This window comes from Mobula birostris, chromosome 19 (assembly GCF_030028105.1).
Source record: "Mobula birostris isolate sMobBir1 chromosome 19, sMobBir1.hap1, whole genome shotgun sequence".
In the NCBI taxonomy this organism is placed as follows: Eukaryota; Metazoa; Chordata; class Chondrichthyes; order Myliobatiformes; family Myliobatidae; genus Mobula; species Mobula birostris.
The window spans coordinates 10,332,448-10,349,944 of record NC_092388.1 but is presented as its reverse complement, the minus strand read 5'-3'; the positions used below and the strand labels follow the sequence as shown (position 1 = coordinate 10,349,944).

The following is a 17,497-nucleotide window of genomic DNA, read 5'->3' as shown; positions in this document are numbered from 1 at the left end:
ACATAGAAATCAAAAGCTCTCCCTCCCACATCATACCTTTTGTAACACATTTATTTGACCTATCCTTTAATTCCTTTACTCAGTAGCACAAAAAGAATAACAGCCTTTGGAGTCTTGTTCTTTATTCAGTTACGTGGCTCCCTAAATTCACATTGCAAAGCCCCGTATGTTTTTATCAATTACTTCAAAATTCAAAGGAAATTTTATTATCAAAGTACATATACACCACCATGTAGAACCCTGAGCTTCATTTTCTTGTGGGCATACTCAATAAACTTAACAGAATCAATGAAAGACCACCCAGCTAGGGCATTCAACCGGAGTGCAGAAGCTACCATGAGATTCATTTTCTTGTGGGCATTCACAGTAAATAGAAAGAAAAACAACAGAATCAATGAACAACTGCACACAAGATGGACAAACAACCAATGCACAAAAGACAACAAACTGTGCAAATACAAAAAAAACCTCAAAAATTAATAGTAAGTAAATAAGCGATAAATATTGAGACTATAAGAAGAAGTGTTATTGAACTGGGCTGTATTCACTATATTTTGTAGATTTTTTCATTCAAGGGCATTGGTGTTTCCACACCAGGCTGTGATGCAACCAGTCAATTTACTCTCCACTACACATCTATAGAAGGCTGTCTTCCATATCCTTACAAACTTTTAAGAAAGTAGAGGTGCCTTCCTTATAATGGCAATTTCATGCTGGATCCTCTGAAATTATAATGCTGAGGAATTTAAAGTTGCTGACCCTCTCTGCCAGTGATCTCCTGATGAGAACTGGCTCAAGGACTTCCAGTTTTCTCCTCCTGTAGTCAATAATTAGCTCTTCAGTTTTGCTGACATTGAGTGAGACGTGGTTGTTATGGCACCATTCAGCAGATTTTTGATCTCCTATCTGCTAATTTATCACTACCTTTGATTCGGCAACCTGAGCACCAATGTAATCCACAACCTCTAGTTGTTTAGCCTAGCCTGTAACCATTCTGCGATGTTCTTTATCTTGGCACCACACCATCTTGGATTCACATCTAGGGCAGCACTCGCTCTGAGCTCTCCTTGCACTATTGCCCTTGGATTTTGCCTATTCTCTGTACAACCAAGCTCCATACAGTGCTGTAATCCTGGCTGGATTTCCGAAAGATATATTCACCTCCATCATTATCATGGAGAATAAGTATACAGGGAGATGCTCTCTGCGATTTCCCATTACTACCTGCCTTGTCTTGACTTTCTCCTCCCCACTGTCCTGATTCTACAGTCTCCCGTCTCCTTCCTCTTTCTCTCTCCTCCCCTCTGTCATTCCCACTTCCAGCCACCCCACACCAATCCCACCATACCTACCGCACACTGTCATCCTCCAATTCCAATCTTCCTCTCATCAGTCTCCTTCCTCCCTCCCCTTCCCACTATTTTCCCAATCCACAGCCTTCCTCTCACTCTGTTCCCCCTCCCTTTCCACCATACCCAACACAATCACAGTCTTCATCTAACTCCTTCTCCTCACTCCCTCTTCCAATGCCCAGAGTCTCTATCTCTCTCTCCTTCTCCATCCACTTAACCCATCACACTGTCTCCCTTTATCTCCTTCTCTTTATTTCCCCCAATTCCCACACCACGTCTCCCTTTATCCCAGGGATTCCCAACGTTTTTTATGCCATGGATCGATACCAGTAAGCAAGGGGTCTGTGGATCTATCTCATTCCCCTCAGTCACCCCAAATACCACTCCCTCTATCTCCTTCCCTTTCCTCTCATTCTCCATCCACCTATCCCAACCACACACGATCTCCTTCCCCTCACTTTCCCTGAATTCCCATACTGTCTCCCTCTATCTCCTTCTCTCCACTTTCCCCTAATTGCCACACAGTCTCCCTCCATTACCATCGCCTTCCCCTTCCTCTCATTCTCCACCACCCCTACCCAAATCCCACACTGTTCTCCTCTGTCTCTATCTCTCTCTCCTTTTCCTTCCCCTTCGCCTCATTCTCCATTTACTCATCCCAATCACACAGTCTCCCTCTGTCTCCTTCTCCTCGCTTCCCACACTGTCTTTCTCAGTCTCTGTCTGTATCTTGTTTTACGGCGGTTGGCATCCAGCTTAATGGTGCATTACCGCCACCCTCTGCTCCAGAATGTGCACTAGACATACATCCTAAATTCCTTCACCCAATCACACACACACACACATATATATATATATATATTCACAAACCTACACTTCACCCTCCCATCTTTGACCATCCTAGTACCCTATTCCTGTTTATTCATCATATTCTATAAAAAACCCCTGTACCCCTTAAAAACGCTAAAAATACCCGGACTTGTGCTCTCTCACCCATGCCCAGCAACCCTTTTAATGTGAATTCCTGCATCCCCAACTCCCTTAATTTATTTCTCATCATCTCTCTCTGTATCCCATACTTCCTGCAACACAAAACTACATGTTCTACTGACTCCTCTTCCTGACATTCCAACACACAATCCTGTCTGGTGTTTTCCTGTTTCAACATTTTCAATGTTTTGTTTAATGCACAATGCCCCAGCCTTAACCTAGTCCACACAATTTCCTCTCTTCTGTTTCCATTACCTACCCTAGTAACTGCAACACTCTTTTGTATTTGATATATTCAGCATGGATTTGTGAAAGGAAAATCATGTCTGACGAATCTCATAGCATTTTTTGAGAATGTAACTAGTAGAGTGGATAGGGGAGAACCAGTGGATGTGGTATATTTGGATTTTCAAAAGGCTTTTGACAAAGTCCCACACAGGAGATTAGTGTGCAAACTTAAAGCACGCGGTATTGGGGGTAAGGTATTGGTGTGGGTGAAGAATTGGTTAGCAGACAGGAAGCAAAGAGTGGGAATAAACGGGACCTTTTCAGAATGGCAGGCGGTGACTAGTGGGGTACCGCAAGGCTCAGTGCTGGGACCCCAGTTGTTTACAATATATATTAATGACTTGGATGAGGGAATTAAATGCAGCATCTCCAAGTTTGGGGATGACACGAAGCTGGGTGGCAGTGTTAGCTGTGCAGAGGATGCTAAGAGGATGCAGGGTGACTTGGATAGGTTGGGTGAGTGGGCAAATTCATGGCAGATGCAATTTAATGTGGATAAATATGAAGTTATCCACTTTGGTGGTAAAAATAGGAAAACAGATTATTATCTGAATGGTGGCCGATTAGGAAAAGGGGAGGTGCAACGAGACCTGGGTGTCATTATACACCAGTCATTGAAAGTGGGCATGCAGGTACAGCAGGCGGTGAAAAAGGCGAATGGTATGCTGGCATTTATAGCGAGAGGATTCGAGTACAGGAGCAGGGAGGTACTACTGCAGTTGTATAAGGCCTTGGTGAGACCACACCTGGAGTATTGTGTGCAGTTTTGGTCCCCTAATCTGAGGAAAGACATCCTTGCCATAGAGGGAGTACAAAGAAGGTTCACCAGATTGATTCCTGGGATGGCAGGACTTTCATATGAAGAAAGACTGGATGAACTGGGCTTGTACTTGTTGGAATTTAGAAGATTGAGGGGGGATCTGATTGAAACGTATAAGATCCTAAAGGGATTGGACAGGCTAGATGCAGGAAGATTGTGCCCAATGTTGGGGAAGTCCAGAACGAGGGGCCACAGTTTGAGGATAGAGGGGAAGCCTTTTAGGACCGAGATTAGGAAAAACTTCTTCACACAGAGAGTGGTGAATCTGTGGAATTCTCTGCCACAGGAAACAGTTGAGGCCAGTTCATTGGCTATATTTAAGAGGGAGTTAGATATGGCCCTTATGGCTACGGGGGTCAGGGGGTATGGAGGGAAGGCTGGGGCGGGGTTCTGAGTTGGATGATCAACCATGATCATAATAAATGGCGGTGCAGGCTCGAAGGGCCGAATGGCCTACTCCTGCACCTATTTTCTATGTTTCTATATAAATGCCTCCCTTTCCCCTCCCATCCCATCTTTCTTGCCACATTCAGTTGACTTTTTCCCAGATTACACACTTAACCTCTGCTTTACTGATACTAATGTGCATTTCCACATTTTCTTTCTTTAACGCCCTCCTTGCCAACTCATCCACCCTCTCATTCCCCTTCACCCCTACATGTGCTGGAACCCATAGAAATTTTACCTGACCTCCCTGATTTGCAATTCTTGTAACTAACTGAAGGACTTCATAAAGTACATCTTGCCAACTGATTATGTGAAAAGACCTTAAACTTGCTAGAACTGAGGATGAATCTGAACATATCAATGCTTTGGCTTGTCTGGCTTTCTGCACCCATTGCAACGCAACCAACACTGCCAGCATCTCCACTGTAACACCCCTAACTTATTAGATGTTCTTCTGCTGATTCCAATTTCTTTTGCTGGTATTACCACCCCAAACCCTGTCACTCCTGTTTCAGATTCCTTCGCACCATCCGTATAATTGTGAGTAAAATCACTATACTTTTCCATCACATGACAGTTAAATGCATTTACCAAATGTTTTATATCTTTCTTTCCTTTCTACCTCTAACAAATGCCAGTCTATGTCAGGCCATACAAGCTTCCATGGAGCTACAACCGGATAAACTACTGAAGGACTTATCCTCAGTGCAATTTCTCAGTCTCCTTCCCATTCCCCTTGCCCTCTCATTCTCCACCTCATCCCTCACTATCACCCCGCCCCCTTCCTCAGTATTGTGCCCTTTGATCCCGGAAGTTGATGCCCGCCCGGACTATGCCGTCACCGCCCGAGAGCGGACAGGCTGACGGTGTTAAAGAGCCGACAGAGGAGCTCGGACGCTGGCAGCGGCCGCCTGGTCTTTTGGTGAGTGTGGTTCTCTGTCATTGTTTGTCGGGTCCGGCACGACTCGATCCTGCCGAGGGGTGAGGTGACAAGCGGCAGCGACAACTTGGGCTGTTAGGGTTTTAAAGTTGAGTCCGGCCGCCGTGTGTCGGTACCGGACTTTGGGCCTTGTGATTCGGCCAACGACTTGGCCGGAGCCTCGGCCGATGCCCTCCCACCCCCACCTCATTTATGGGGCCTGGTGTGAACCCGGCGGTGATCTGTGTATCACTGGCCGATAATGTCCTTCGTCACCTCTGCCTCGGCTTCCCTTCAGATGGTGACCCTGGTGATTTGCCCTCTGAGTCTTTAAGTGGCTGCAGTGGTCATTGCCTGGAAGAACGTGTTCTCTGTTGCGGTTTCTGTTCTAGGGGTTGTGTGGATTTGGTTTCCGTCTCCCCCACCCCCCACAAACAAACTTCCCCTGTGCCCGGAAAGAAAGGAGAGTCAGACTGAGAATGAAACACACCCCGATTGCTGTAAACGCAAACGACGCGAGCTGGAACAGCTTACTTTTCAGCCGAAAACAAAATCAGCTGTATCCAGTGCTTTCCGAAAGTGCCTTTTTTAACTGACGTAGATATGTAGAGGTGTGGCTAGCTGACCGATGTATAGATGTCAATTATGCTAATTAGGTCAATGCTTATCCTTCATTAAAAATGTCATTGTTTAACTGTTGAAGATTTGTCATGTATGGATCGGGCTGAGGCGAAATTTGCCTTTTAGCTTCTCGTAGTTTGCCTGGTCAGACACAGATCATGTCACATGACATCAGGATGCATGTAGCATTTATTTATGGTGTGTATTTCTGAATTTGGAATCATGTTTTTTTTGTTTTTAATGAAGCATTGCTTTAAAAGAGAATTAGTCCATATTTATGCAAAATAAAGATGGCTGGTATTAACATATAAAATGACTTTAAGGTGATGGTAATATGTTTTATATATAGAATGAAATTGGTATTTTTGAGGCAAGATAACCATCAAGTTGAAAGGGAGGGACTTGATTTCCTTCTCAATAACCACACTGTTTTTCCTCCTTCATTTTGATTTTGAAACGTCTTGAATAATGTGTTGGTATATAATACTTTGTTATTCTACTATTATTCACTATACTCTAAATCTTAGGTTATTTCAGATGATAAAATTATATATTTTTAACTGTGGGTTTCAGTTTTGGGTATCTAGTGTGATGTTTGTTAATTACACTGGACAACACATTTTTTCAGAAGTGTTGCTTCCTCAGAATTTGTTTATGATAGCCTGCTTGAAGATAAACACAAATATAATTTCAGACTACTTGTATCACGTAGGAATTTGGAGAAACAACAAATTAACTTTTATTGAATATGTGTTTAATTGCATAATGGTGCTGATGCTTTGCAATAGTTCAACTAAGCTAAAAATATTTTGTTAATGATTTTCATTTGTACTCAGTGTCTGAGGCTTCTCGTTTAAGTGTGCAACAATAATTCACCAGCATTGATGGATTCCAGTTGCGTTGGTGTCTTTTCTCCATGACCGCAATGTCCTGGTGAAATCTTTCACCATGCTCGTCACTAACAGCACTTAAGATTTGCAGGGAAGAAGTCTAAATGGGAATGCAGAAAATGAATCTTTAGTGACATGTTGCATTTCATGGTTTTATATGCTTGAAGCATGCTTTCAACCAGCTGCATGTAGATTAGTGCTCTGTAGATGCCAAGGAAAAATTTTCAACAACTTCCTTGAATGCTTTCCATGTGATTTTCTCCGGTCCCACTAGAAATTCTTCAAATTGCTTGTCAATCTGTTTGATTTGTGGACCAACAAAAATGGTTTCCTTAATCTTGGCATCTGTTATTCTGGGAAGCATCTGGCTCAAATATCAAAATCCTTCATAGAAAATTTTGTGCCTGGTGATAGCAAGTTCCATCCTTACAGTCCTGAACCCAACAATTATTGCTAAAACCTGTCCTGCCGTGCAGCTGCCACACTGCCTAAGCATGCCTAAGCATGCCCAAGCATGCCTGGACAAGATAGGAAACTTTCCAGCTTACATTGTAGGCAACATTCTAATTGAGTTGAATTATGAATTGAAATAATAAACATATAATTGATTTCAAAAAATGGTGCGTGATAGGGAAATTTCATGGTGATTTTCATGATCAGTAGCCCAAAATTCATAAGATACACGTAAAGGTATTCAGGAAGCAAAATCTTTGTCCAGTGTTACCTATTAAATTTACACATTCAAATTACCTTCTCCCCCCCCCCCGACTTTTGTATCCTAGAGGTAATTTCTCTTTCTTTATTTGATTTGTGTGCTTTACTATTTTTTTTAAATTTTTGAGCATAGTGCAGGGTTCTTCTTCACTACTTGGGCTTTTGTTAAACTTATCCTGGCTATGTCTGTTCATGAGTTATCATTGTTAACTCACACCACTAGATTGGGAATAGTTACTACCCCTCAACCATCAGGCTCTCCAACCAAATGGGGTAATACACTTGCCCCATCACTGAAATGTTCCCACAATCAATGGGCTCACTTTCACAGACTCTTCATTTCAGGTTCTTGACATTTTCTTTCTCTCTCTTTTTGCATTTGCACAGTTGTCTTTTGCACATTGGTTGAACACCCAAGTGAGTGTGGTGTTTCATTGATTCTATGATGGATTTGTTGGGCCTGCCTGCAAGAAAAAGAATCTCTGGGTTGTATATGATGACGTACTTGAACTTTGATAATTTATTTACTTTGAACTTTCAAGTTCTACTAACTGTGATTTCAACTTCTGTATCATTGGGCAAATTTGCTGAACTTGTACTCTTTGTGGTTCAGTCTGCTAACACATTTACCAAAGTTTTAGATGTCCTCTTATGATTGCACAATGTACTTAATTTATTGCAAACGTTCTTTAACTTTGCTTGATTCCAAATCATACATGATAATAACATCAGATATTAATTTAATTTATTTGGCTGCATATGACTGAGGTGATGAGAAGGCCTCTAGTGGAACTTTTTCAAATTGATATTTCTCAGCTTTACAATTTACACTTTTAAAGAATGAGGATTTGTTTTGAAGTACATGTGGCAAAGAACATGAAATGCATAGTTTGTCTCACTGACCAATGCAGTCTCAGGATGTGCTAGGGCAGCACACTCCTGTCGTCATGCTTCCAGTGCCAACATAACATGCCCACAGCTTACTAACCCTAATTTATGTATCTCTGGAATGAGAGAGGGAACTGGAGCACCCAAATGAAACACATATGGTCACAGGGAGATTGTGCAAACTCCTTACAGACAGTGGTGTGAATTGAACCCTTATAAATTGAAAGCAATTTTTGTGCTTTGTTTCAGATTTTCCCTTATTGTTTTCAACAGCTACCTGATAATTTCCATCCACCAATGTTCATAATCTTTCAGTTTTTTTTTTAAGTGGGATAGATTGTGCCATTGCAAATGATAGAGATGGCCTGTTTCTGTGCTGTAATTGTTATATGGTTATATGATAGATATTATCCAAAGGTCAGGTTACTCCATTAATGCCTGGTAACAGGACATTAATGCAGGAGGAGCCTGACCTTTGATCTTAAGTTCTGCGTCTACATACATTCCATCCTGGGGGCAGAAGTGGGCCAAACTATGTTCAATTCCATTTGTAGCTCCTCAGAAAAAAAATGATCAAAGACCTGTATAATATTCACTCTTGGATCAACAAGTACAAATAATGTTTGAGTGGCACAATTGGCAGGCAAAGGCAGCCTCTAACAAACAACAGCAGAGCCACTTATCCATGCCATTTTAATGGCATTTCTATTGACAAGTCTCCACCATGAAACCACTCAAAACTAACAAATTTTAATGGAGTGGCAAAAGTTCACTGTACCTTAAGCAAAATGGCTTAAAGTCTGCCGCAAGAGATCACTTCTCTAGTCCCTTACATTTTATCAAATGCACTGTACAAGTCGGGAGTGCAAAGAAAGTTTTCACAATCATAAAGTAATACAGCATGGAAATGGGCTCCTTGGCCCAACTTGTCCACATTAATAAGGTGCCTATGTAAGGTGGTCCTGTTTACCTGTGTTTGACCCATATCACTTTAAGCCTCACCTATCCATGTTCCTGTTCAATTATGAGCACTTTTAAAAACAGTTAAGATTCTTGAGCACTTCCAGGATATACAGTAGCCTAGTTACCCTTCCTAAATGTTTACTTTTTCCAAGATTTGAATCCTGTGACAGGTGTATGTGCTAACTACAGGTGCTCTGCAATCTCCCTTGTGATTGCTGCTACTGAGATGGACAGTGTTTACTTGAATTGTGCAGCATCACAATTTGGATTTTTGGAATATCAGTTTTCATTGTCATTAAATCTAGATTCTGAAATTTTATATCCAAGAGCACAATGGAAGGGTTGTCATCAGGTGGACCAGTAGCAGTTCAAGAAAGCAGTCCATTCTGAATGGCAGTTGGGAATGCATAACAAATGCTGGTCTTGCCGTTGTCAACTACAATCCATAAACAAGATCTCTGGTATCACGTGACCCAGTTTTCTGATAGACTGAAAAGCATGAAAGCCAGCTGGTGTTTAATGTGATTGACGACACTTTTAAAAACAAAAAGCACATAAAAAGCCCAACAGAAAAGATATCAATAAGATTGAAGGAGTATCAAGAAAATTTGAGAATGTTACTGACACTTGAGGACCTGAGTTATAGGGAAAGGTTGAATGGGTTATGACTTTCTCATGGCGTGTAGGAAAATGAGGGGAAGATTTGATTGAGGAATACACAATGATGATGGGTATTTTTTAGGCTTAAATACAAGCAGACTTTTTCCACCGAGGTTGGGTGAGACGAGAACTAGAGGTCATAAGTTAAGGGTGGAAGATGAAATATTTAAGGGAAACATGAGGGGAAGCTTTTTCACTTCGAGGGTGGTATGAGTGTGGAATGAATTGCCAGTAGAAGAGGTGGATGTGAGTTCAATTGCAACATTTAAGAAAGGTTTATATATGTACCTGGAAGGGAAGGATATGGCGGGCTATGGTCTAACTGCGGGTTGATGGGAGAATAACAATCTGGCATGGATTAGATGGGCTGAAGGTCTCCTGTGCAGTAGCACACTATGAATCTATAACACTAAAAATATATTTTATTGATTTGCTTAACCTCAGTTCATGTCTGAGGTCATGGGGAGAGTATAGAGGGCTATGGTTCGGGTGCAGGTCAATGGAGATTAACAGTTCAGCATGGACTAAATGAGCCAAGGGGCCTGTTTCTGTACTGTAGTGTTTTATGACTCTAAGGTTTGACTCCATCTGGCACTTGCTTCTCTGAATTGGAGGATTGCAACTTTTAAGTCCAGAACATCTTGTCCTTTTTAGGCAAGGGTAAGAATGGCTAGAATTGCATGAAACCTTAAATGGTCAGTGGGCCCAAGGAATCACTAGCACTTTTCCTTAAGGGTTCAAATGTTCAAAATGGCGCCAACACCCAGTGCAACCAACGGTGAAATCCTATAGACAGCTCATGAAACTACCTGCACTACTTTGAGATATGCTTCTTCTCCTGACCTACAATTGATTGCAGCTATAATTTCCAAAGCAACACATAATGCTGGAAGAAATCAGCAGGTCAGGCAGCATCCATGGAAATTAATAAGCAGCTGATGTTTCGGGCTGAGACCCTTTGGTACTGAGAGGGAAGGGGGAAGACACCAGAATAAAAAGGCTGGGGGAGGAGAAGGCTAGGTGATGGTGAAGCCAGGTGGCTGGGTAGGGTAAAGGGCTGGAAAGGAAGGAATCTGATAGAAGAGACTGGACCATAGGAGGAAGGGAATGAGGAGGGGATCCAGGAGTATGTGGTAGGCAGGTGAGAAGTGGTAAAAGGTCAGAATGGGTAAAGGGGAGAGAAGAAATTTTTTTTTCTTGGAAGGAGAAATAGATATGCCATCAGATTGGAGGTATCCAGATGGAGTACAAGGCCTGAGAATGGCCTCATCCTTGCACTAGAAACAGACCAAATGCTGGAGGAACTCAGCAGGTATGGCAGCATTTGTTGATGTGATTTTTGGGCCAACTGAGTGATCTGGTGCTTTTCCTGTCTCCTGGGGAATTTGCCAAGGTTGGGAGCCGAGTGTGTGGCTGTTGTTTCTTAATAGCAGAAAATAAACCCACTGTTGGCTCCATTACTCCTCACTAATGAAAGCACCGAGTAAGATTGAAATCGAGGATGAGAGCGGGAATTAGCGCCATCAGCCTGCGTTTGACCGGTCTCCCTCTTACTGCTGCCAGAGGAGGATGCATGTTTGATTGCCTCAGTGGTGTGGTTCATTGCTGTAGAACTCTTCTGGGGCACTTTGTGGTTTGATGTTTAATGTCCTCAGCGCTGAACGTGCTTTATTTATGGACTCATTTTTGGAGGACTCAGCATTTCGTGTTCCATGCATTTCTGGTTACTCTTTTTTTAACATATATATTGCTATTTATGCTGTTTAATCAATGCACTTTGGTGCAGAACTGACTGTATGGCTAAGACCACAGTCACTGACACAGCACTAAACCGAACTGACTTGGTGGCCGTCACTCTTGGACTATTTTGTGGACTCTGCAGTTTATTGTGAAATGTTTGTGCTGTGTGTTATTTGTTCACTTTTCGCTGTTTGCGCAATTTGCTCTTTTTTCCCCACCACGTGTTGGGTGTTTGATGTTTTCTTAAAGTTGGTTCCATGGGGTTTCTTTGCTTCATAGTTGCCTGTGGGAGGATAAATCTCAGGGTTATATACATAGTTTAATAATGTATTTTGAAACCTTGAAACTTTTTAAGGAATTCAGTTCAAATGCTCTGTGCAAAAAGTAGTATATCTCAGTGGATTCCAGTTAATCAGGCCATTGGTTAATCAGACAGCCACTTATTTGGGGACAACACTTAAATAACAAAAACTAATTGAGAAAATAGCCAGTATGCTCTTCATTTCTTTGGGACATGATACGGCTTAATTGGGGCTGGAGACTGCTGCCAGATAGTTTCTAACTAGTGTCAGCTGCGTGCACTTGCCTGGCCTTAGACATTGCACTATGCTTAGAATTAGCAGCTTTAAATATCATCAGTTGCATGTGTTTGTATTCAAACACAGTGATTTTTGTCACTGATAATTGGCAAGAAATAAGCACCAATATAATTCAGAACTGTTCTGTTCACTGCGGTTACAAGCATTCAGGCTAGGAGTTGCCAGTTGCTCCACTTCAAGTTAGGAATTACGGAGAATTTGAAGTTATTGACAATCATCTTGAATGTTACACTGAAAATGAAGATATGGAGTATGCAGTCATTGAAATCACTGTTTAAAGGTAGTCCATTACCTGTACCAGGTGTTTGTGCGGATTTTGTTAATTTATAATCAATCAAAAGATCGTGACAGTGTACACTGGATGAATTCCTCCATCAATAAGTGATAGGAACCAAGACAGTTTTATAGTACTGTAGTAGTATTGGTAGTATTCTAATTTGTCTTTTATTTCATTTAAATGCTTAATTTGTTACTCAGTTTGTCTTTTTTTTTAAAAAGCTTTTTAAAATATTTCCATGAAACTGGCTAATTGAGGCAGTACTGATCCTGATGTGTTCCAATTAATCTGAATCCACTGTAATACTTTTTATGGCTGAAATTGACATCACCAGATATAAAGAAGGAAGTAGCTTTAGGCAGTGTACTACAAGTTTATTTTTTTGCATGTAGTTTTAAGAACAGTATAGCACAGAAATGGGCTCTTTGGCCCACAATATTGTGCCAAAACAACTAAATTAGTAATCAAATGGTCATCTAAACTTGTCATGTACCCCGTGACGGGTTAAAAAAACCCAGCAGAAACGGAAAACACTTTGGAATCCAATATTGCTATTAACATTATTTATTAATAACTATGCAATACAGTAATTTAAATGCAGATAAATCAAACAGGTTAGCAATGATTATATATAAGTAAGTGTGGAATATATATGAAAACCAAGTTTCTTCAAGTTTAGGGGTAAATAAATAGTTTACAACACTGAGTAAAGTTCAGTTCGTGGTGTTGAGTTGAATAGTGCTGGAGAGGTGGGGGGGGGAGATTTGAGTCTTCAGATGAGCTGACGCCGTCGATCTTCCGTTGTCCTCCAAAATCCTTTAAAAGTCACTGACTGTGACTTCAACAAAGGGGACCATTTTTCTATGGTGGAATCATCAACCCAGGCAAAGGTTGGACACATGGACAACTCCCCACCAGTCAATCCCTTTTCTCACTGCAAGAGCCACTGATCAATCCGCCTGATCGATCCTCCAAAAACCCACTTTTTTTGTGGGCACAACAAAACTCATTCAGTGTCCAAAAACATGTGTTGCAGGTCTATCATCTGACCTCCTATTTATCTCACCGTACTGAGTACCAACTGTCATTCAAATAACTCCTCCCTTCTCAGTCTGTGTATGAATGTACTAGCAGGCCACGTCCTTGGGAAGTATAAACACGCTTCAGAGAAACCATAACATCGATTTTCCATCAAATAATGCCACCCTCTGTCACCATAGCGACTTATGAGCTGCTCGGTGCCCTCTCTCTCCAACTCAGCAGAAATCCAAAAGTTAGTCTTTGCCTCTCCTTTTCAAAACAAGATGTCGGTGTTAAATACCCCTCTCCCTCTCTTTTCCAAAGCACAGTTCATAGGGGTAATTCAGGATCCTGTCACAAACTAAATTAACAGCAGCCGGGATGTGGATTACAGATTACAGCAGGAGATAGAAAAGGAATGTCAGAAGGGCAATGACATGATAATATTTGGGGATTTTAACATGAAAGTGGATTGGGAAAACCAGGTCAGTACTGGACCTCGAGAGAGAATTTGTAGAATGTCTAGGGAATGGCATTTTAGAACAGATTGTTGAGCCCACTAGGTGATCGGCTGTGCTGGATTGGGTGTTGTGCAAGGATCCGGATGTCATAAGAGAGTTTAATGTTAAGGAACCCTTAGGGAACAGTGCTTATAATAAAAAAATTGAGTTCACTTTGGAATTTGAGAAGGAGAAACTAAATTCCAATGTTTTGGTATTTCAGTGGAAAAAAGGAAATTACAATGGCATGAGAGGGAAATTGACCAAGGTTGACTGGAAAGGGACACTAGCAGGAAGGACAGCAGAGCAGCAATGGCTGAAGCTTCTTCGAAAAATGAAGGAAGTGCATGACAGATATATTCCAAATAAGAAATTTTCGAATGGAAGAAGGACACTACCGTGGCTGACAAAGTGAAGTCAGAGCCAAAGTAAAAGCAAAAGAGAAGGCATGCAAGGAAGCCAAAGCTAGTGGGAAGATAGAGGTTTGGGAAGCTTTTTTAAAAACTTGCAGGAGGAAACTAAGAAGGTTATTAGGAAGGAAAAGATGAATTATGAAAGGAAGTTACTAAAAGAAGATACTAAAAGCTTTTTTAAGTATGTAAAGGAGAGTTGAGGGTAGATATAGGACCAATAGAAAATTAAGCTGGAGATATTGTAATGAGAGATGCAGAGATGGCAGAGGAACTGAATGCATATTTTGCATCAGTCTTCACAATGGAAGACATCTGCAGTATACCAGACATTCAAGAGTGTCAGGGAAGTGAAGTATGTGCAGTGAAAATTACGGATGAGGAGGTGCTGAGGAAGCTTAATGGTCTGAGAGTGGATCAATCTTCTGGACCTAATGGAATGCACCCTCGTGTTCTGAAGGAGGTAGCTGGAGAGATTGCGGAGGCATTAACAATGATCCTTCAAGAATCGATAGATTCTGGCATTGTACCGGATGACTGGAAAATTGCAAATGTTACTCTGCTATTTAAGAAGGGTGGGAGGCAGCAGAAATGAAACTATAAGTCGGCTAGCCTGTCACCAGTGGTTGGGAAATTGTTGGAATCAATTGTTAGGGATGAGATTACGGAATACAGGTTTCCCCCGCTATCTGAAGGTAGAACGTTCCTATGAAACGGTCTGTAAGCCGGAATGTCGTAAAGTGAAGAAGCAGTTACCATTTATTTATATGGGAAAAATTTGTGAGCATTCGCAGACCCAAAAAAAAAACCTGTGTGTTAGATGTGCTGGGTGCGTCCCAGCTACCGCTGTAGCACTGCATGCTTCGCAACAGTGTATTGGTCCGCAGCCCGGACGTTGGGACCACTGGGGTGGTGGGACACTGAAGTGTCATCTCATCCTTTGTTTCCATCAGGGCAGGCAGGTCATCTTCTTCTATGTTTGCCTGCCTCGACGTCGAAGGTCGAGGTTCGTCGTCTGCTGTGGCTGATGTGGAAGGCTTAAAAAAACAACAGTATGCTTGACTGCCTAGCCTCGCGCATTTTTTTTATCATGCAGTTCTTTGTAAGCACTCAAGCCATCCTGCAAATATGCCCTAAACCTACGTACCCTTTCAAAATTAAAGTCATACTTTATCATGGCAGCGAAAATCTCACGCAGTTGCTTCACATTCAGTTCCTGGACGACTTCACTTTCGGTCCGTTCGCTACTGCATACGGTTTCGATTGTTATCCTTTCCTCTTCCAATTGCATCAGCTCTTCATCTATCAGTTCTTGGTCATGGGATGCCAAAACCTCTTCAACATCATCTTTGTCAACTTCTGGAAGCCAAAATCACTTTGTCTTTACTTCGTTCACCACGATCGAAACGCTTAATCTTACGCTAAATGTAACACCCTTATGAGCTCTTTGAGGCTTTTCCGATACCTTAGAACTCATCTTGCAAATGGATGCTCAAAATAAATCGACATAAAGCACAGATGATCACAGGCACGTGTTTAAGCAATGCTGACTAGAATGCAGTTCCGTAGGAGGAGCTTGGCCGTTCAGGACACGCTGCCTTTTTCGCAACAGTGAAAATAGCTTCTGTTAGCGAAAACGGAGGTAACTAATGTAGGTCTTTTGTAACAGTGAGGTGTCGTAAAGCGAATGTTCGAAAAGCAGGGGACACCTGTACCTGGAGGCACAGGACAAGATAGGCCAAAGCCAGCATGGTTTCCTGAAAGGAAAATCCTGCCTGACTAACCTACTGCAATTTTTTGAGGAAATTACAAGCAGGGTAGACAAAGGAGATGCAGTACTTGGATTTTCAGAAGGCCTTTGACAAGGAGCCACACATGAGGCTGCTTAGCAATATAAGAACCCATGGAATTACAGGGGAGTTACTAGCATGGGTGGAGCATTGGCTGATCGGCAGAAAACAGAGAGTGGGAATAAAGGGATCCTATTCTGGCTGGCTGCCAGTTACCAGTGGAGTTCCACAGGGGTCAGTGTTGGGACCGCTGCTTTTTATGATGTTTGTCAATGATTTGGACTATGGGATTAATGGCCTTGTGTCTAAATTTGCTGATGATACAAAGATGGGTGGAGGAGCAGGTAGTGTTGAGGAAACAGAGAGCCTGCAGAGAGACTTGGATAGTTTAGGAGATTGGTCAAAGAAGTTGCAAAGGAAATACAATGTTGGACAGTGTATGGTCATGCACTTTGGTGGAAGAAATAAACAGGCAGACTATTATTTAGATGGAGAGAATTCAAAATGCAGAGATGCAAAGGGACTTGGGAGTCCTTGTGCAGGATACCCTAAAGGTTAACCTCCAGGTTGAGTAGGTGGTGAAGAAGGCAGTGGAATGTTGGCATTCATTTAAGAGCAGAGATGTGATGTTGAGGCTCTATAAGGCACTCGTGAGAACACACTTAGAGCATTGTGTGCAGTTTTGGGCTCCTTATCCTAGAAAGCATATACTGACATTGGAGAGGGCTCAGAGAAGATCCACGAGAATGATTCCAGGAATGAAATGCAGCTGTTGGGCTGTATTCCCTGGAGTTCAGGAGAACGAGGGGGGATCTCATAGAAACATTCTGAATGTTAAAAGGCCTGAACAGATTAGATATGGCAAAGTTATTTCCCATGGTGGGGGAGTCCAGGTCAAGAGGGCACGACTTCAGGATTGAAGGACGTCCATTTAGAACAGAGATGCGGAGAAATTTCTTTAGTCAGAGGGTGGTAAATCTGTGGAATTTGTTGCCACGAGCAGCTGTGGGGGGCCAAGTCATTGGATGCATTTAAGACAGAGATAGATAGGTTCTTGATTAGCCAGGGCATCAAAGGGTATGGGGAGAAGGCAGGGGAGGGGTGATGACTGGAAGAATTGGATCAGCCCATGATTGAATGGCGAGCAGACTTGATGGGCTGAATGGCCCACTTCTTCTATATCTTATGGTCTAATCACTTCTGCCTACACTGTTCATCCTTCCTACACTGTCCATATCCTTCCATTTCCCATACATTCATGTACCTATCTAAACGTCTCTTCAGAACTTTAATGTATCAGCCTCTGCCACCTCAGCACAGCACGTTCCAGGCACCCACCACTCTGTGTTTATATATTTTTTTAAAAATCCCCTCCAGTCCTTTGAACTTATCCCCTCTCAGCTTAAATATATGCCGTCTGGTATTGGACATTTCAATACCAGAAGGTTTGCGTCCTTCCATCAGTGTGAGAAAATCATTATCTAGCTAGCAGGTTTTGGTGAGGCCGTGATTAAATATCTACTTTTGGAAAAACCGTCAATCATATCTAACACTGCTGAAAGTATCATTGACTAATATGGCCTTGCTTAAGCTACTAGCATTCACTATG

At 42.1% G+C, this 17,497-nt stretch overlaps 1 protein-coding gene across 2 annotated transcripts in view; it reads left to right on the top strand.

Moving 5' to 3' along the window:
• Positions 1-4,710: 4,710 nt before the first annotated feature.
• The window catches only part of tax1bp1b (Tax1 (human T-cell leukemia virus type I) binding protein 1b), a 118,918-nt gene continuing 106,131 nt past the window's right edge, over positions 4,711-17,497 (top strand). For both annotated transcript variants that reach the window (XM_072283210.1, XM_072283209.1), the window contains exon 1: positions 4,711-4,819. The gene's annotated coding sequence lies outside the window, so the exon portion shown is untranslated. The remainder of the gene's footprint in view (positions 4,820-17,497) is intronic.